This window comes from Rattus norvegicus, chromosome 1 (assembly GCF_021556685.1).
Source record: "Rattus norvegicus strain SHRSP/BbbUtx chromosome 1, alternate assembly SHRSP_T2T, whole genome shotgun sequence".
In the NCBI taxonomy this organism is placed as follows: Eukaryota; Metazoa; Chordata; class Mammalia; order Rodentia; family Muridae; genus Rattus; species Rattus norvegicus.
Window position 1 is genome coordinate 189,187,252 of NC_141534.1, and position 22,104 is coordinate 189,209,355.

The window sequence follows — 22,104 nt, forward strand, 5'->3', positions numbered from 1 at the left end:
CTAAATTCATTCAACAGCAAGGTACTAATGTTCACTTCACCAGAGGAATATTCTGATAAATTAAATTCAATCAACAGCAAGGTACTAATGTTCACTTCTTGGCTGCGATACTGGTATAAGATACTAATGACAAGGAAACCAATACAGACTTTTAAAGGACTCTTACACTACTTTTGTTACTTTTCTGTAAATCTAAAGTTATTCTAAGAATTAGAAGTTTAGGAATATATTTTTTAAATAAATATAGTGGTTGTACAGAGAAGGTGCCATAGAAATAGAACACGAGATAGAGGATAATGACAAACAAAGAGTTGGAGGACAATGTTATTTTAAGACATGTCACTTAAGTCTTAAAGGATAGAGGCAGGGATGAAGCAACATATTTAAACACCCAACACACACAAGTAGTAAGAAAGTATGACACCTTTATGAAAGAGCAAGAAGTTCAAGAGACCAGAAAATGCAGGGCTGCAAGAAGAGCAAAAAGAATGAGTAAAGACAAGACTAGCTCAGGAAGAACTTTAAAAGCAAATCAAAGACGATACAGGAAACCAGGAAATGATTTTAACTAAGTGAACTGGCTAAGACCATGTGCTCTAAGGGGAGAAGATGGACTACTCTGAAGTGAAAGGAAGTGATGACTTGTAGGACTGTTAGAATAATGCATGCAGAATATTTTACATATAAAGGAGACGAATACCTCCAACTTTAGCTGTAAGTGTTTAAGTTGGAGTGTGGGTGGTACACAGTGGTAAAGCAGCTGGAAAACAAAATGAGGAAGGAAAACATGAGTCTAAGACAACACTGTGAAGACACACACGAGGAGGCAAATTTGCAAGAGATTTAGAAATATGGCATAATCAACAGAATCTGAGGCAGATTAGAGACTTAGGAAGTAGGCCTCCATACCACCCATATCTGCTCAGACAGACGTTTTTACACACTTTAAGACAGAAGGGGAAAAGGGAAAGAGATAAGTTCTCTTTCAAATATTTCAATGCCTGAACCCCTGTGGTTCCTCTAAGGAGGACAGGGCAGACAACTAAGAAAGTACTCATGTGGGCTCAGTGCAAAAGTCTACACTAAAAACAAGAATACAAAAGCCAACAGGTGAGTGACTGTAATCATAAACACCACTGAGATTACCCAATGATATCAGGAGACATCAAGCCAGAGGAGAAAATTCAGAAGACACATATATTCAGATATGGGAGGACATCAAAGGAGACTGAGAAAAAAAGTCATTAGCGCTATGACAAAGAAAATCAAGACACACTGTCTAAAGAGCCAAATGAAGAGACTCATGAGGGAAATGACCTACCAGTACTGTCAAAGGTAAAGAATGACAAAGCAAACCAACCAACTACAAACTGGATCCAGAGAGATGGCTCAGCAGGCACTTGCCACGTAAGCCTGGCAACCTGAGGTGAGTCCCAAAACCCATGTGAAGGTTGGTGGAGAGAACAAGACCAACTCCACAGAGTGGTACTCTGACCTCCACACAGATGTGGAAGTGTGTGCACAGCCCCACACACATTACACAGGCACACATGCAGAGAGAGAGAGAGAGAGAGAGAGAGAGAGAGAGAGAGAGAGAGAGAGAGAGAGAGAGAGAGAATGAGAATCACAAACTGCCTGCTATATTTCTCATATCTCATAAGCTGGGAGTCTGGGACAAGAGCTGTGTGTTCAAGGCCAGCCTGAACTACAGAGACTGACCTGTGTCAAGAAATAAAGAGTGGAGGAAGGGCCTGATAACAAACAGAGCTAGAAGAATACAACATGGACGTCATCCAGAAACAACATGCCTTTACTACACGACCCAACTCCTCCCAGCAGAGGTCAGACTTCTTTCTTGATCTAATTCTACTTATTTATCTATCTTCATTAATAAATTGGTCTCTTCCCTGGAGGTCTAATGATTAGGATTCAGCCCTCCTGGTCGTTGCCTCTTCAGTGCCTCTGGAGCATTTACACACTTAACATCTGCAGCACTGTAGAATATGTTGCCTTGTGGCCCTCTGTTCCTTCACTTAGGAGCATGGAAACAAAGCCATTGGCTGTACAGGAGAAGAATAGAGATGAATAGGTAGCTGGTGATACTAAGTCAGCGGAGCTAAAGAGAATACCAGGAATGTCATTAAGGTTTTTTAATTTCTGACTTGGGTGATGATCAGGAACAAACCTAAAAATAAGAGACCACAGAGTTCTGAACAAGCTGAGTTTGAGGCACCTATGTATCACCCCAAATACAGCTGCACATGGCTCAGGAAAGAGATCCAGGGGAGTGATTTCAATCAGAAAGGCATATGACTATCAAATGAGCAAAGAGAACAGCTCAAGCAGTATCTAGTGAGAAGAGCAGCCACCAGGCCAGAATCTTGACAACATAAGCCTAATAAAGATAAAAGGTCAAGGGAGCTCCGCAAACGGAATCTCAAGGAGATGAAAGCAACAACGCAAAGCAGGAACCAGGGTGGTCATCCTCTGGCTTCACTTGCCCATTTGATCTCAGTGAAGCAAATCCCTATCACAAAGAAGTAAAGGAGAAGACAAATAAGGAAAGTGAGCAGCTCCCACTGACCATTCTCCATATCCCAGACGCTGAGCTGTGCGAGCAAGGAAGACTCTGTGACTGTCTACGAGGAGGCAGCTAATGGAAAGGAGAGATCTGAAGAACATTTTTCAGCTCAAAGTGGGGAGATTCAAAAAATAGGGGAATTCTCATTAAATAGGTCAGGGGCTCAGACAACAGGAGCAAGCAAAGACAGTCCTACACAGATAAACGACAGACAGGAGAAGATACCGGCTCCACCAGTTTGCATAGTTTGCTTTACAAAGTAAACAGAGAAGTAGGAGGTCTTATGTATCATGGGAGAGGTAACAATTCTTACAGCATGTAGCTAGTTGTAGCAACTGTCAGAGGCACAGCAACCCTCTGTTCTAAACACACTGGTAATTTCTTCAGGTTGTGTATCGCCGAAATAAATTAACCAAAATCACAGTCTTCATTATCTATCAATGAAACTTTATACACAGCAGCCTCTAAAATTTCAGAACCAGGTCAACACTTACCAAGATTGCATTAAGTGTACTTAAGCTCTCCCCACTAGCACTTCAAGTCACCTGGGCTCCCCGCAACTCCTATGGACAGGATACTGCACTAGGTTGTTTAGCAGGACAGCCATCAGGCAAGACTCAACAGGCAACTGGACTAAATCAAACCTAACTGGGACAGAAATCTATCCTGGACCAATCCCATCCTCAGTCACATCAGAAACTTCGAAAAACTCAAGGAAAAGAAAATCCCGATGAACAAACACAAAAGCTCCTCTTTCTGCCACTTTTAGCCCCTTAACATGGTGACATCTCACCAAAGACACAAGGGACTATTTATCATAACTCTTTCCTAGACAAAACAAAATAGAGAAAAATGGTTAATTATTTAGTGTGTGCTTCAGAAAAAAAGCAAGTCCCCTAAGTGGCACTAGCTACCAGGTATGTCTGATTTATTGAATAAGCAAGTAGAAGAGAACCTGGTAGTCAAAGTCTTGAACTGTCTCAACCCTACAGCCCTGCCAAGAGATTTTATCATGGATCTAAGTCATATCTAATCCTACCTTGATTTGCCTTTTAAGATTCTTTTTTGCTCCATTAAGTCTCAATTTAATTTAATGTCCTAAATTTAGTAACTATTTTGTAAGGTTTTTTAAAAAGATTTATTTATTTATAATATGCATATAAGTACACTGTAGCTGTCTTCAGTCACACCAGAAGAGGGCACTGGATCCCATTACAGATGGTTGTGAGCCACCATGTGGTTGCTGGGAATTGAACTCATGACCTCTGAAAAAGCAGTCAGTGCTCTTAACCACTGAGCCATCTCTCCAGCCCTTGAAGTTTTTAGTAGCTTCCTCAATAACAGCATATACCGAAGCACTAAAATTATGTAATGCATTGCTTCTGTGAAAAGTAAAGCATGGACCTTCCTAAACTTAACTTCATACACTTGTGTATGTTTTATAGAACCTGGGTATTTCTGCTTGGAAAATATTAAACAGAGTCTATTGGTGTAAGGCCTATACTTCCTACAATAATTAGACCAATTGTCTCCTAAGTTGATGATCCTTGCAGGCACCAAATAAAAGTCAAAACATTTGCAAGACTCTTAAGTTTCATAACATCTTTTAACTAAGTAACATTGTTTCCCCCTCAGAACAAAATGAATTAGGAACATAGCTCAAAATAAAGTCTACACAGTTGGAATGTAATCTCCAGACATGAGGTTCTATGAGCAGAAATCATCATAGAGCCGCATGAACAGGCAGCAACATCTCATGCCCTAGGGAAAACAGACTGGTCACAAACATTCATTACCTGACCCCAAGACAAAGACAACACAGTAATAATTTTGATTACCTTGTGATATCCCTGGAAATGGATATCACAATCTTGATCTGATATGACTGACTGATCAGGAGTTAGACTATTCTTCTGGAGATAAAGTATTTTGTAAGATTCATCAAACCAATCACTATCTACTTTCTTTGCCAGAAAAGGGTGTGGGGAGCTAGCCAGTAAAATGGCTCAGCAGGTAAAGGCACTTGCCACCAAGCCTGATCCCTGGGATCCACATGATAGAAGGAGAGAACTGACTCTCACTGGATGTCCTCTGACATCCATATACACATAAAATTGATGAATAGAATGTTAAAAACAGTCACACAATTCAGAAGGACAACTATATAAGTTGAGGATTGCTAGTCCAAAATGTTCCAAAATACAAATTGGTGTGTGTGTGGGGGGGGAGGGTGTTTGGTATGTATGTATGTAGTATGCATATATGTGCAATGTGCATGCCTGTGCCAAGTGAAGAGGCAACAGGATGTCAAAGGTCCTGCCGTGACAGGGCCTAATGATAGCTCTGCCTGGTCCTGAACTATGTAGTCTGTACTGGGCCTCAAACTCAGGCCCAGGGCCTCTGCTTCTCCAGTGCTGGGACTAAAGACACTCACCACCATCCTTTTGGCATCCTCCTTATTCTTTTGAGATAGGGTTTCTCACTGAACCTAGAGTTAGGCTAGAAGCCAGCAAGCCACTGAACCCAGAGACCCTTATGTGTCTACCCCACACAGCATACAACTCCAAGATATCTCATTTGTACATATACAAATATTCCTGAATCCAAAACCAAATCTGAAACCCCAAACACATCTCATTCTAGGCATTTCAGATAAAAGATAGTCAACTTGTATCTACAAGAAATATATTAAGTATGAGCAGCTAAATTCACAGATGGTACTTAAAATAAAATTTGATTTCTAAACTAGTACAAGAAATAAATAAGCATTTGTCTTGAAAACAATCCATCTTTTAATCTGACTTTTGGGATACCTACTAAGTTAATGACTAACTAAGCCTTAGGGGTTGATCTTGTGACAATGGGTGAGTTCTATAAAACACATTAGAAGGGCAAGGAAACAGTGAGAAAGGCAAAGTACTTACATAGCAGCATCTCACACAGGGTCTAGAATGCAGCCATGATCAAACTGTGCCCTTCATCTATTCTCTCACCTTCACCTCCTCTGCGGAGGCCCTTTAGCCTACCAATACGAATCTGTCGACAGACCCTGGAAGACAAACCCTGAAGTCTTGACCTTCTGACATACTAAAAAGCCTCCACCGCAACCTCTGACCTACTCCTTTAGGGACATACAGAGACTCTGGTGAGGGCGGAGAAAACTATGCATATTCTCTTATGTGTGTTTTCAAAACCATGAAGAGTAGATTTATCCTGTGGTGCTACATCACCCTGGAAACGAGGAAAGGGAAAATATCTAAAGCACAGCTTACCAACCCTGGCTACACATCAGTCATCTGGGAAACAGCCAAACCAAACCAGACAGACAGGGTTGATATCCTGACAACAGCAGAAATGCAACATTATTCGTCTATAGCACAACTGAGCACTCCAAGTTTTTATCATATGGATCTTTTTGTTTGTTTGTTTGTTTGTTTGTTTGTTTTTTAGTGACTCTACTTCTAAAGTGAAGGGAGACTGAGACCAAACAGGACCAGGCTGTAAAAGCTCTGATTTCACTTTTTAAAATCACCAAATCTTATGAGAAGCTCAAGAGGCCCCTTCATAACTCTTATTATGTCACTTAAGACAATATTAATGGTTAATATTAACTGTTAATACTGAGTCCATATACTGTATTGGGCTCAGAGTAATTTATAGGTGTTATTTCCTGCAAAGTCCATCCTGAGGAAAATTCCATGCTAGAGTACCAGTAGTCACAAACGGTGTGATGGTTCACAACTTTAATCCCAGCAAACAACACTGAGCCTTAAGACATTTCTGTCCATGACTTTTCATTAACAAATAAACCATCTTACAATGACTGTAATCCAATGTTTCAACTGAGGCTCACACAGGGCTTAAATTTTCTCACAATGAATGTCAATTGTCTATGCTGACAAAAATGTGTTTAGAGACTGAACAACAGCTATACTCACCTGGAAGTTTATTTGCTTATTTTAAATAAACCTTTGTTCATCTGTTTCTATTTTACTCTCAAGTGCATTCTTCCTGTAATAAATGTAGCCTAAGGGGTCAGTGAGAAGGCTCAGCAGGTAGAGACAACTGCTGAACAAGACTGATAACCTGAGCTCAACCCTGGAACCCACTAAAGGTGGAAGAAAAGAACTTAACAAAAAATAGGCACTTATGCACATGAGAACACATACACACACACACACACACACACACACACACACACACACACACAAACAAACAAGTAAAATATAACCCAAAACAAACAAAATATAACCTGAAACAAAAATGCACCTTATGTAATGGATAGTATTTTAAAAGTATGGGGGCATTAAGAATATTTAGGAGAACCAAGTGGCAGCATGTGACTACTTCTCTGCCCAAGTATCCTACGATTCTAGAGAGCAACCAGAGACCCCCCCACCCCCCTTCTTTCATCAGGCCAAGTAAAGGTAAGTGCTCTGACCTCACCTCAAAGCTGCTCTGCCTAAACTCATGCTCCCTGTCCTCTGCATACAGAGGGAGCGGACTCGGGGTCTAGTCAGCTCAGCTCACCACAGTACATTTATATATCCACTCAAGTAACAAGTAATTCAAAAGTGTCCTCTTTTCTCCTCCTCCGTATTTCCCAATACAATATACAATTCTTCCCAACTATAACAAAACAAGGCCTTTTTTTCTTTTCTTTTTTTTAATGAAAGGTGAGAAATTTTGGCTTGGAATTTAAAAGCAAACACCTAAACCTGACACAACAAAAAGGTCATCATAAGGGAAGTGTAACAGTCATAAACAGTTAAGCATCAAAGAAGGAACTGGAAAAGTCATCTAAACATCTAAGGAGCTAGTACATATTGCTGCCACAGAACATAAAAATGTTTCATTTTAAAGTCATCAAAATGTACAATGTAAGTTTACACAATTTTAAAAAACTGGTACCTTAATAAAGCATTTAATTAAAAAAAAAAAAGACTTACAAAGCTTAAAACTAAAATTTTCTGGGGCAAAGTGACAGCTGCCAGTATAGAACAACTGAGGAGGAAAAGAGAAAGAGAACTCCATCTACTCACTGGCTTCCAGGGGGTAGGAATACAGCTAAGTGTCCTAGAAAGAGAAAAGCACAGCAGTGTCAGCTTCCTGGTCAGCTAGAAGGAAGCCAGAGAGAAGCATAACCCCGTCAGTGCTTCTTGAGGCAGAAGCAACCTATTCCTCTTAGGAGGCTGAATAAGTGGGAAAGGCAAAGAGTGGGAGAAAAAATAGGCAAGGCTAACCTTGCTAAACTACCCATAGGCCCAAACACGCACATATAATTATCCCTCTGGAGACTGGTTCCACAGCATCTGTAACACTTAAACTACGAATGTTCAAGTACCTTATAAAACTAATGGCCCAGTATTTCCATTTAGCCTATGGACATCCTAATATACATTAAACCAGGAGACATAATACAATGTAAATCATTGGTATATTACTGTATTGTCTAGGGAACAATAATTGGGGGTAGGGGTTTCGAATACATTGGATACAGATGTATTTTTCTCCTTTCTGGAAAACGCTCAGACTATCAGACAATGCACTATATTTCACACAAGGTGGAAGAAATATAGACAGACGTGCGCGCGCACACAAACACACACACACGCACACGCACACGCACACACACACATTTTGGAGACCCTGATATTTGATACCTGACCTGTGTTTCCAACTAACCTTTTTAAACAAGGAATCCAAGCTATTGTAAAAAGATTCTTGCTTTGAATTCTTTTCCTTCTACTGCATCTTTACAGCTGAAACATCTATTAGGAGTAACCAAGAGATGTTATTGCTAAGCAAATCCATAAAGTTTCACTATACATCACACATTTATAATGCCATAAACCCAAGGTAAACCCAATAAATCTTAAATGGCTTTTAAGTCACAGGTTACTCATCTCTCTCCATACCTCACACTGCATGCTTGACAGTCAAACCAGGCCAACTTCCTCAGGCTCAGGAGACAAAGTCTCTCTGCTTGTTGAAATTTACAATGCGATTTCATTAAAACCAGACCAGATAAAGACCCCCAAAGTTATTTTTCTATCAAAAGACAATTTAGAATCTTCCCACGGCCTAAGTATGATCTGGCCCAATCTTGACCAATTTTATTTTGATTAAGTCCTGGTCATCTCCCTAAAGTATGAGGAGACTAAATGGAAATCTATGGATACTTACAAAGGGAAGCCTGTTAAGTCAGAATAGAATGATACCTAATGGCAAAATGTTACTATCACGCAGATACATTTCCCCTTTCTAGACCAGGTTGGCGGCAGGACACCTGCCTCCTATGTGTGACATTCTGACACTGATCCCCAGCCCTGCATTATACCTGTGAAATGTTTTCCACTTAGCAACATAAAAGGTTCCTTTTAAATTTCAACAGAGCATTCTTTCCTGTAAAACTGAATAACAACAAGACTTAAGGTAACTTCTGACAGGAATGTCACTATTAATAGCCAGAGGAAATGAATAAAAGATATATGTAAAAAAGTTCATCGTGGGTTGGGGTTTTAGCTCAGTGGTAGAGCGCTTGCTTAGCAAGCACAAGGCCCTGGGTTCGGTCCCCAGCTCCGGAAAAAAAAAAGAAAAGAAAAAAAAAAGTTCATCATGACTAGAAGTCATTTAAATGTCCCCAAATAGATACTACATGCTGATGAAATGAGCTAAAGAATGTTCATGACAGGGTTGGGGATTTAGCTCAGTGGTAGAGCGCTTGCCTAGCAAGCACAAGGCCCTGGGTTCGGTCCCCAGCTCCGAAAAAAAGAAAAAAAAAAAAAGAATGTTCATGACAAAACTACTCAAAATACAATATGAAACAGAAATTGCATAATGCAAAATTATAAAAACAAACAAATGCATACATGAATGGATTAATATCAATTGTAATGTAGACATGTTCGAAAGGAGTTTCATGCTCGTTGGCCAGTTATGCAGTTACCATACAACCCAGCAATTCTATTCCTAGTATATATCCAGAAGAAATAAAAACACACATCCGCTCAAAAACCTGTATATAATGTTCCTAGTAGCACTATGTACACAGATTTGTCTTTTAAAGGACCAAAAAGAAAAGACAACATAATACAGGTGAGGAGGGAAGGCGCACACCTTAAATACTAGCATTTGGGAGGCTGAGGTAGAAAAGACAAGTTCTGATCCAGGCTGCCTAATGAGTTCCAGGCCAGACTAGGTTACACAAACTATCACAAGAAGCCAAACCAACCAAACAAACAAACAAAATGAACCATTCATATATAATTATTTTTGCTGTGCAAAAAAATAAGATGCATGCTACAAAGCAGTGAGCTTTTAAAGCAACATGCTAAATGAAAGAAGCCAGAAAACAAAGACCACATATCACGAGTTTATGTGGACTATTCAGAACAAGCATGGCTATGGGGACAGAAAGCAGACAAGTAGGGCTATAAAGCTGGGGAGTATAGTGACCATAATCAAGAAGGATCCAGGAAGAAGTCGCAGCTAATGCCCCAATCACTCCTAACTTCACAACTGTGAAAGGGCAGCTGAGTCTCTCACATGAAGATAAAGAGCACTCAATGCTCAGTGTTCTATCAACCAGAAAATGAAGCCTCTTTCCATTCGTTCCTGTGCTATTAAAATTCCCAAATCATCTACTCATAGGTATCTCCCATGATTAGTAGCTGCCTTTACAGAAATCTGTCTTTTTTTTTTAATTTATTTATTTTTTTTAAAGATTTATTTATTTATTATATATAAGTATGCTGTCACTGTCTTCAGACACACCAGAAGAGGGCATCAGATCCCACTACAGATGGTTGTGAGCCACCATGTGGTTGCTGGGAACTGAACTCAGGACCTCTGGAAAAGCAGTTGGTGCTCTTAACCACTGAGCCATCTCTCCAGCCCAGGAATTTGTCTTTTAATTACAGAAGTTTACTATTAACTTCCAGTAAATAAAGACTAACACAGGGAAATTTACCAAATTGTCACTGAACTTTTTAAAAGCCCCCTTTGAAAAAGGACTCTCACTTAAGGGCAGATTAAAGGGTAGTGCAACTTAATGTGTCTTTATAACTACTAAGAACAAATATTTAGGAAATATGGTCTTGCCATTACCATTCTCCTGCTAGAGTGATGGCCCTCGTGGAAAGGATGAATGTCCTTCCTTGTAGTTTAAAAAGGATCTTTCTCTGTCTCAGTGATACTCGGAGCAGAGAGCAGAACTGGTTACTAAGAGGCAGCAGAGTCATGGAATGAGAAATCTGTACAAAAAATGCTCTTTGCATAATCTATAAAGCAAATAATACTATACAAATCTGCCTTACAATATTGTTAGGAATATAATAGCATAATCCCCTGTGCAGGGAATACTGTAGGCACTTGTGTGCTCCTCACATAAGAAAGACAAGGACAAACATGCACACATGCGACTACTACTTACCCAAGCCACAGAGAGATCAATGCAAACAGCACACATATATCTACTTGTATTTGAACAACGGACGAATAAATCACAGAATTTAGAGATAAAGGACAGGATGTAAGGATCAGATAAAAACTTTTAAAACAAATCTACTTTGCAGAGTTGACTTCAAGTTATAAACTACACTTTTCACATAATGCAAAAGTAAACTTTAGGCAGCAATACTTCAAAATCAAATGCAAAACAAGATTTAACTTTGTAGCCAGTTGACAACAAAACCACAAAGGGAATTACTCCAAGTGACTTCCAATCACAGTAAGGGACCCAGAACTCAAAGGATCTATGCTGTAGACATCAGAAAGTGATTCAAATGCCCTTGTTAGCACAGCACTGGATTGTTACTGTAACAAGTACACAGTGTGATGAAGCAACCAAAATCCACATGCTGTAAAGAGGATCTCCATCAAAGGAGTAGGAAACACAAAGGTTAAGTCCAACAGAGACAAAAGCCCTAAAACCCTCAACTAGAACTTAAATTCATGATCTAGCTTTAAAACCAGACATTCCTAGAGTGTAGTATCTTAGTACCATTTGAACTGAAGAGCCAGGACTCCTTAAACAAATTGAATGAGTCCAAGTCTGGTACAAGAAATATATAAAATAGGCCAGGAACATCCTAACTTTACACTCTGGTTCAATATCACCAACTACAAGTATTGTATCAAAAGGACTTATCCTATTGGCCAAAAATAACCAAAAATTTGTGTATCAATAAGGCTACCAGTAGCCAACTGTAGTGTCCCAGCACCTGGGAAGACAAGTCAGAGAGACCTCTTAAGCCAATGAATAAGGGGAAACTAGAATGGCAGGGGATGGGATGAGTAATTATGACATTATGACTGAGAGAAAATAATATTAAGACTATGAACTCAAAAAGTTACCAAAAAAAAAGGGATTAGGAAATCAATTATTTTTAAAACTGAAAAATAAAGAGAAGGCATTAAGCATGTAGTCTTTATTTTACAAACTATACATAAAGATAACCAAAGAGGACAAGTGTCTCTGTAGAAGTATTCACAACTGAAACATAAAATGCATGCCAGAATTAGTGTCCCCATTCTTCAGTCCTTAATGAATTAATGAAACAGGAAATAATTACCAACGACTGCCAATATTACAAAAGACACAGAGACAGAGGACAGATTCCCTGAGGGAGGCTAATAGCACCACTGACACGAGGGATCACCATGAAGGGGCACTTTATTCTTCTTAAACTGTAGACTAACAACATTTTACAAGAAATATGGACAGAGAAACATTCAAACTGAAGCTCCATGAATATATCAAAAAAGACTATAGAAACCTCCAGAATAGAACTCTTCAAATTATGGCCAAGAGATACAGAAACCAGCCTTAAGCACTTACAAGAAACATGCACAGGTGAACAATAACTGTGCTAAGTTTAATACTGTTATATTGGAACTGTTCTTTTAAGATAGAAGCAATTTTACAAGTTTTTATTTTACAATTATTTATTTATTGTATTGTATATGTGTACACACATGTGCTACAGAGTCAATTATCTCCGACCATGTAGTTTCCAGGAATAAAACAAACTGACAGTTAATGCCTTTACCCACTCAGCCATCTCACCAGCCTATAATGTCTGACAAGCTGTTTTAGATTCATTTTTCTAGTACTGCATTACACATCAGCTCAAAACAATTGAAATTTCAATTCACCGTGTGCATGTGTGTGTGTTCATGTGTGTATGTGTGTGTATGTATGTGTGTATGTCCATGTGTGTGTATGTATGTGTGTATGTGTGTTCATGTGTGTATGTGTGTGAGTGTGTGTGTGTGTGTGTGTGTGTGTGTGTGTGTGAAAAGTAACACATACTCACATAGTATAGAATGATGATATTACAAAAATCCACATGAGTTTTCTTAGGTGGATGATGGAACAGTGATTTTAAAACACAGGACAGACACTGAACTGGTAATGACGCAAGCACTCTCGGAATTCACTTCAAAAGCCAGCCAACAAAAGACAATGGCTATTAAATAAGAGCAGTCACCGAGTGCTAACTAGCAAAGCAGAGAGTCAGGCAAAAGTGTGCTCAACGTACTCACCTCGCAAGCTAGATTTGTTAGTTCAACAAAACTAAGAGGACATAAGCGCTGTTGAGTTCCATGAAAAATGCTTTCCATGAAGGAGCCACTACTACCAACCATAGCAGGTGGGGATCCTTTAATAGAGGACTTGGTTCTAAACTGGGCTTTGAGGAATTATGTTTCCTGGACCCACAAAGAAGAGAAAGTAGGGCAGGCCAGCGGGGCAAGTGACTGAGGAGAGCAATGCTACCAGAGCTCTTATCAGGCACTATATTAAGCACTTTACAGATATTTCTCACTTATTCATGGTATCAACTCTATGAAGAAAGCTTTTGTCCCTCCTTTGAGGCAGGATCTAACTATATCCCAGGCTGACTTGGATGGATAGCCCTCTGTTACCCAGGCTGGCCTCAACCTTAGTGATCCTCCTATCACAACCTCTCAAAGCCTGGAATTATAGGCTAAGCCATCATGCCAAGCAAGAAGTATTACTATTATACCAGTATCATAAAATAAAACTCAACTAAGAGGGGAAAGTCCTTACCACAGATCTCAGGATCTGAACCAAATTCTCTTAGCCTTTATTCAGCTCTTTGCCTCAAGGGGACGACATCATGAAGAAGCTTAAATGCTAAGAAATACATACTGCATTCTGGTGTGTAACAGGAAAGGCAATAGTGATTGTTGAGATGTAATTGAAAGTAAACTCCACGAAATCTAATCTGGCAACATTGCAAACTTGAAATTGGAAGTGGCAGAGTTTACAAATGAGGAAGGTAGGATGAGACATAAGATGGCCAGAACTAGGAACTTGAATTGTATGCAAAAGAGCTACCAAATGCCTTTCCTCAAAATAACTCCCTTACCTCATTGGAAGTCACTCCTCCTAGGCCTCATCTCTTTTCTCTGCCTCTTCATCAACTGCGGAAATGCAAGTTTTTCGGTCACACAATGTCCTAGCCCAAGAATCCCACAATGAGACACCAACCCCTAGGTATGGTCTGCCTAGAATAGAAGCATTACTTCTCCATATTATGATACTCATTTGACAGCAGAGCACTGTACACCTACCTGGCAGCTGGATCAGCCTAAGCTTCATGCCAATGACACACAATAAATCAGGGCCCTACGCATGAACTATAGGCAGCTCACAGAAGACCCAAATACAAAATACAGCATTCTACTCCACTTCTACTGTAACTTTAAAGATAGCTATACCTTAAATAACTTGAAGGAATATATTTCAGAATTTTGCAAATTTGACCAGTATCCCTGCTGGACCCTTATCTGATCCACCAACATAAACACTGTGACTAGGATGACACTTGGAAACCTACAAGGTCACACTTGAGATCTGAACCTGAAAAAGCAGCGCAGTGAAGGGCAGCACATCTGATGGCCAAGAATTCTCAAATCACACAGGATATGAGGAATGGCTCCAACAGCCTGTTAGATCTCTGCACGCTGGGTATTTGGGTTGAAGGAAGGCACTCAAGTGGCTTTAGTTGACAGCAAGAACCTGTGTTTTCCCAGCCATCATTTGTGGGACATATACAGGGTACTAGTTTCTACACCTACTGTTTTCAACCTTCCTAATGCCGCAACCCTTTAGTACGCTTTCTATACTAAAGTGAATTAACACAGCAGTTTCTGTGTGGTGGTGACCTCTAACCATAAAATTATTTTCATTGCTACTTCATAAGTGTAATTTTGCTACTGTTATTAATCATAATGTAAATATTTATTTTGGAGATAGAGGTTTGCCAAAGGAGTTGCAACCCACAGGTTGAGAACTAGTGTTCTTCACTAAACCCTTCTTATACTTTCTCCTTTAATGCTCAAAATAAAATACATATAGAACTAAAGTCCAGCTCAGCTGCTCACTAGCACAGAATCCCAATATCCAAAACAAAATTTAAGGCAAAAATAACAATAACCCCTCTTTTTCAGAGCTGCTGTAAAAATTTTAAATCAAGCATGAACTCACTTTGTAAATATTCTGGCTTAGAGCACACACACGTACACACATGCACACACGCACGCACACACACAGAGTAGGCTCATGATTCTGTTTCTGTTTTTAATTCGTCCTTATGTGTACAGGTGTCTTCCCCACATGCATGCCTGATTTCCACAAAGCCAGAGGGGGGCATCAGATCCCCTGGGACTGGAGTTACAAACAGTGTGAGGCATCGTGTGATTGTGTTTCTTAATGCTCCCGAAAAATCAGACATCTATGCCTTTCTTGAAGATTAGAAGATGTCAAGAGTTAAAATGTGCTGAACATGGGGTTGGGGATTTAGCTCAGCGGTAGAGCGCTTGCCTAGCGAGCACAAGGCCCTGGGTTCGGTCCCCAGCTCCGAAAAAAAGAAAAAAGAAAAAAAAAAAGTGCTGAACTGATGCTAAGCATCAGCATTCTTCTAGTAGGAGCAGATACCAACGAGGTCATTGTCTGAGCAGCCCCATGGATCTTAAAGCATGAATTACTTGTTTATGGCGGTACTGTTTGCTCCATCTGAGTTTGACAACTGGAGGGGAAAAAGCAACAGATGTTCAGTAACTGGCCAGTTCCTCTAGCGCTGCCTCAGTGCAGGCACAGAACAATGGATTCTACACAGACAAGGAACAATCATAACACAACAAAAGACTCCTGTAAACCCCATGTTCTCCCTGCAAAAATGTTTGTTATACAGAAAAGAAAAAAAAATCATTTGAAGAACAGAGAATGAACAATATCAGAGCAAATAATTTTTGAAAGAAGAGGCAACAGATGACAGGTTTTACTCAAGTTTTTAATGACTTCTCTCCTATTACTGTAAAAAAAGAAAGGCTTGGATTTTTTTGTTTTGTTTTGAGTATGTGGAAACTATGAGGTCATTGTTTTCCAGAGTTTTTACTATAGGAAACAGCTGCAGGGAACTATACAAACAGAAAACACTGCCCCATTTAGTTGCCCCTCATTGTGACAAGAGTATAAAAGGACAGGAAAAATCCATCAAACCACACATATCAAAACAGATGTAGCCAAGTCAAAGCAAAAGCCTGAAGCACACAAAGGAGGATGTAAAACACTTCACTGGGAACAGCATCTATGTTATGTCAACTACATTTGGGTTAAGGTGTTCATTCTATGGGCAGACTAGACAGGCCAGTTCTCAGCTTTCCTAAAGCTGCAGCCCTTTAATACAATTCCTCATGTTGTGGTGACCCCAACCATAAGCTATTTTGTTGCTACTTCACAACTGTAATTTTGCTACTGTTATGAGTCATGTTTTCTGATGTTTGTTGGCAACACCTGTTGAAAGAGTCCTTTAAAACCCCCTCCAAGAGGGTCTCAATTCATAGGTTGAGAACTGCTGACGTAAATGATTCACTTTGTACAGCTCCTGAAAATGCAGCAATCAACAAAGACAGCATTAAAAATGGTTTTTAAAGTTCAAATACAACTAAATTCATCCCTCACCTCCAAAACCATTTTCCACTTTACCAATCTTGAAAAATGCCACCCCAAGATACCCTGTCTCAAGAACCCTCCATATTATTTTCAACTCTTCCTACCTCACTCTTTCCTATACAGCTGTCAAATCCTGTCAACACACCTCGCAGTGCACACTGCACACATTTAAAAAAGGAAAGAAGCAAGAGACAGGACAGGACATGCAGCCCCTTATCACCAGACTGCTTAAGGGAGCCTGGAGACTGGAAGTGCACTCTTCCACACAGTAACTCATTCTCTGGCTTCATTTGCTCATAAAGTCCTGAGTACTGAGACCTGCCACTCCATCTTCTGATTTCTTTCCTGCTCTTGGAAAAGTTAAAGCTTTAACTGAGTTATGCCCCAAGTCTACAACAGACTTGGCTGTCAGCAGCATATCCACACTGCCAACAGTCTAGTGTGCAAGCTGTCCTTAGCTGTGGCTTCCTCAGTTCAGACCAACCAGTAGTGAGCACATTCCACAAACCAGGAGCAGGAACGTGATACTGAATAAGACGTAATCCCTGCCCACTGCATACAGGGAACCAGGTAAAGCACAATTTGGGGTCAGAAATCTGAATCCCCTTGCTCTCTGTTTTTCAACAGTTCATACAATCTAGGGATTATCTGGTCGTAGGAGGAATGTAGGAATAAGTGCACCCAATCCTGTTATCCTTTGAGGAACAGATAGATGGCTCTTTACTATCTCAATTTCTTCTCAGTTATTAGCTGACCCAGACTGTCTCACTATATCTTAATTATTTGACATTTTATTAAAGGCTACTGGTTTTTGTCAATGGCATTCAGTATGTCAATAGTTATTTAATGTTAAAATTCACACAGAATAACTTTTTTAACTTGACAAAATGAGAACGTCTAAAGAAGAGCATGAAAGAGAGTAAGCAATATTTGACAGTAATAGAACTGATAAAACAATGCAGAATTCATAAATACATCATCAAATGCTAACGAAGCCTTCTGCACAGAACAGGGTGGTCCTAAGATTGGATGAGAACAATAGCATCCATTAGCACTTGCTGAGCACTGTGTGCAGGCCCTCTGCCAGGTTCTTCTCACTTATTCCAAAACAGACTTAGGAAGTAGATATACTGTCATCTCCTCTGCAGATGAGGAAGTGAAGCCCAGAGATGTACGCCTCAAAGTCTCACTGTAAGTAGAGTGGGACTAGAGGAAAGGTCACTAACTTACAGCTTACCAAATTACACAAGCCTCAGTATAAATCCACGTCACACGAGCACAGTCAACTCCAAATTACTAAAGAGAGAAATGCTTTGGAACAGAACAGAAAAGGAAAAAGTATCAAAATCAGAGTAGATAGCATAACCAAGTAGAATTTATTCCTGCTGTGAAATGAAGTTTCAACATAGGAACATCAACTAATGTAAAATACCACACACTAACAAAATGTGTAACTGATACAGAAAAGAAACATTTAACAAAACCAAAACTCTTTCAATGAATTGGGGGGTGGGAGGGAGCTGTCAACAAACCAGGAAGAAAAGGATACTTCCTCAGGACAGGGGCAAGCACTCTCAGTGGTGGAAGCATGAACGCATCACCTCTAAGACCAAGAAATGAGGCAAGGATACCCACTTTGCAATAAAGTGGGGGGGAAACAATCTAAAAATATCAAAATTGGAAAGAAGTCTATCTCTCTTTATTCACGAATGATATCACCTTTTATGTAGAAAATTAGAGACAGTAGGAAAATCTGCTAGAATAAACTAAATAGCAGTCGCAGAATACAGAATCAACATAACATGACCAAAGTATGTCAATGACATACTTTTATACACTATTAATAAACAATCCGAAAAAGAAATCAGCCAGTCTACTTACACAGTTGAGAGTGTAGCTCTCAATTCAGCAGCAGAAAACCTGTTTGATATGTGCAGGCCCTGGATCCCATTCCCAAACCAAAAAAAGAGATTCTTTTTACAATAGCATCACTGAGAATAAAATATCAGTTTTAATCGAGGTAGAAAAAACTATACTAAAAATACAAAACACAGAAAGAAATAAGAAATGACATAATTGGAGTAGTCTCATTTTTATAAACTGTGAAATTCAGTGTCATTATGATATTGCTACCCAAAGCAGTCTACGGGATGAATATAGTTCCTACCAAAATTTTAACAGCGCTTTTTCTTCAGAAATCAAAGTCCTTAAGTTCATACAGAATATCAAGGGACTCTGAAGATAAAAGGATCTTGAAAAGGATAAAGATGAAGGTACCACACCAGATTTTCTAACTTACTACACAATCATAGTAATCAAAACAGCATGGCACTGACACTAAGACAAACATACAGAGCATGTACTGCACATGTACATAAGTAGTCAAATTGTTGGCAATGATGAGGAAAGACAGTCTACCTCTACATGTGCCTCAAATGTATCTCCTCCTCCAGTGCTCGCGCCAGGTCCATCATAAGAGCCCACTGCCTGGTCTCCACGCTTATTTTCTGCTCACTATTCAGCACTAGAATGAACATTTTATGTTTGAATATAATCATACCAGAACACTGCTTGAAACCAGTAAAAACCAGCTTTTCCCCAAAATGAAACCTAAATATTTCATCTTGGCCTATAAAGCCCAGAGAGACCCATCCCTTTCCAGCCTCATCCATCCCACTCTTGTGCCTTCTTGCACTGCAAACAAGGACTGTCAGACTTCTAAATACACCTCCAGGTCTTTCCAACAATATAGCCTCTTTGAGTCCATTTTGTTCCCAAACCCTTCTGGCAAATTTATTATTCTCGCACATATACCATATCTTTATCTTAGTTTAGCGCTTAGGATTTAAAATTTCTCATTTGTCAGTGTTGACTAACATGTGCCTCCTCTGTGACAAGTTCTGAGAGGGGACCATGTTGCCTACTGCCTTCTTTACCATTGCTGTATCATTTTATTTAAATACTATGTACCCAAAGACTAGCTAGCACAGTGCCAGGAACTCCCGTTTGTAGAAGTTTTAACTCATTCTGACAGTGAATTAAAAGATGAATCAGTCTTCTGCTTATATTCCAGCTTACAAGCTGGTCCTTTTCTGAACTCCTACTGAACCTACAATTAATAGTTCAAAATTGCTTCCTTATAACAGATAGGTCCTCTGACAGCAAGAACTTTGTTCTGTAATCTTCACATTAAATCCTCTATGCCCAACCTCTCACCTAAACTAGCTCCTTTAAACACAATAATTGAACAATAATTGGTGTGGTTTAAGCAGATGCCATGCTTTAAACATGACTCCCAAAGCTCCTGTTCTTGAAATGTAATCCCCAATACAAACACTGAGACCTTTAAAAAGCTATTAGGCATAAGGGCCCTGCCCTCAAGAATGGATAAATGTCATTATCACACAGGTGTAGATTCCTGATAAAAGAACAAGTTTACACCCCATTATACCCTCCTTCCTTACCCCCTGCAAACTCACAAGCTCTTAGTCTCCTGACCAATCATCTGACATAGGATGATGGATAAAGAATCCTCTTTGACAGACGTAGGCCCCTCAACATTGGTATTCCCCACCTCCAGAATTGTAAGAAATCTGTTTCTTTAGAAGTCACCCAGTCTATGTATTACACCAGCAAAGAGAACCAGAACATTGAGTTCTATAATTGTCTGTGTATTTCATTCCCCAAGTAGCCTTCTTAGGCAATTTCTTTCCTGCCTCCTGTGCCTGATAAGAAGTGATATACATCAGCTCGTGCATTTAAAGAGTCTGAAAGGGTTGTTTTTAAGTTTCTGAAAGTACCCGATCCTCAGGAGCAATGGCATACATTCAAAGCTGGCTGCAGATGACCTTATTTTCACTACAATTCAGCACCAGTCTCAGAGGAAAAAAATGCTGCTCGTCTCGGCATGTCCGCTAGGCCTGCTCAAGCACTCCACTGAGCCCTGTCATGTCAGTGGCTGTGCAGATAAGGCCACTCCAGGCCAAGTGTTTTTGATTACTGAAAACTTGGAAGGAGTCTGCAGATTACTTCTATCAGTAGATCACTCTGCTGCAGTTGCTCTTTGGGACCACGGTTTGAAAACTGAGCCTATAAAACTTACCTATCATCTTGGATGGAAGTAGTCCATCTGTCTTTTTCACACTTGTTACAAAGAGGACTGAAGACTAACTAAAAGGCACTCCTAAGAACCTGAGCACTCATGCTCCTGGCAAAATCAAAGCAATGCATTGATCCCCCCCTTAAAGCCCCAGAATAAGTATTCAAATTTCAAAATCATTTATTTACCTTACTGTCTTGTAAATAAAGTGGCTGACACAAGAGTTACATCCAAGTTCTACCCTAGTGAGCATGCTTGTGCACACACACACGTACCAAATCTACAAGGTAAACCAGGCTAGAGGCTGGGACAGTTAGGGAAGTCTGTGCTGAGGAGAGATAAAATGTTTCTCCATCTCAGTTGTCCTGATATCTTGGGCTAATGATGGGGGAGGAGAGTTCACATTGTAGCATACAGATTCCCTGAAATACACCCACTAGATGCAATAGCACTGTCATTCCATGTGTAACGGGCAAGTATATCTCCCAAATGTCCCAGGGGATGCATAGGAAAAGGTAAAAATGCTCTCATCAGAAACCAGTACATGAAATAGTATCAGAGCATGAAAAGATACATGTTTAAAAAAAAAGATAAAGGCTGCAGCTAGAGAACTTTCTTGAAGCATAACAAAGTAGGGCCAATTTGTCAATTTCTGCAACCATAGTGCATCCAGAGGCAAAAACATAAAATAAAATAATAAAACTAAATAAAACAAAAGAAACAAAAACCACATTTACCTGGCAAGTTCCTTAAACTCAAATCAGTGTGGTTAGAAGGAAGAATTGTAACTGAAAACTTACACAGAGAAACGAGAGTAGCCTGGAAGGTCTAACATGATAAGATCGCACTCAAATCCACTGAGTGCTCTTCTAAACCTCATGGCAAACCAAGGCCGATTGGTTCTATCTCCTCTGCCAGCTCCAATCAGATGATGGCTGCCTGGAGAACAGAGGACTCTGAGATCCAGTGAGCTAACCTAGACTATGGAAAACACACTAAATAAGTATCCATGATGGCCACAAACAGAGAGGATCAGGGACAGACAAGCCTCACATCCATCTCCAACCAATCCTCAACAGAGAGCAAGAGACAAAAAGAAAGGGAGAAAGAGAGAGGCAAAAGGAGGAAAGGGAGGACAGAAAGAGAGAAATCCTACACTCTCCTACTTTATCAACTCAGGCTCCCAGCTTCCCAGTTGCTTCCCATTCCAAAGCAGCCCACAAAGGCCTTCACAATTTCTTCACAACATGGTCCCCAAAGGCAGTCTGCACTACTATAGCTGGTCAGCGATCAACTACCTAATGCCTTACTGTTTCCTCAAAACATAGGCAATTTCACATTACCCCATTTTCACTTCCTAGCCCAGGAAACTTCTGTGCCTCCTATTCAGTGATGTCCTGTCATCTGCTCCTTGGAGCCCACTATTACTCAGAGTATAAT

The 22,104-nt window shown here is 39.9% G+C and overlaps 1 protein-coding gene across 1 annotated transcript in view; it reads right to left on the reverse strand.

Annotated features, from left to right (window-relative positions):
- The window catches only part of Usp31 (ubiquitin specific peptidase 31), a 66,854-nt gene that overhangs the window by 41,279 nt on the left and 3,471 nt on the right, over positions 1 to 22,104 (reverse strand).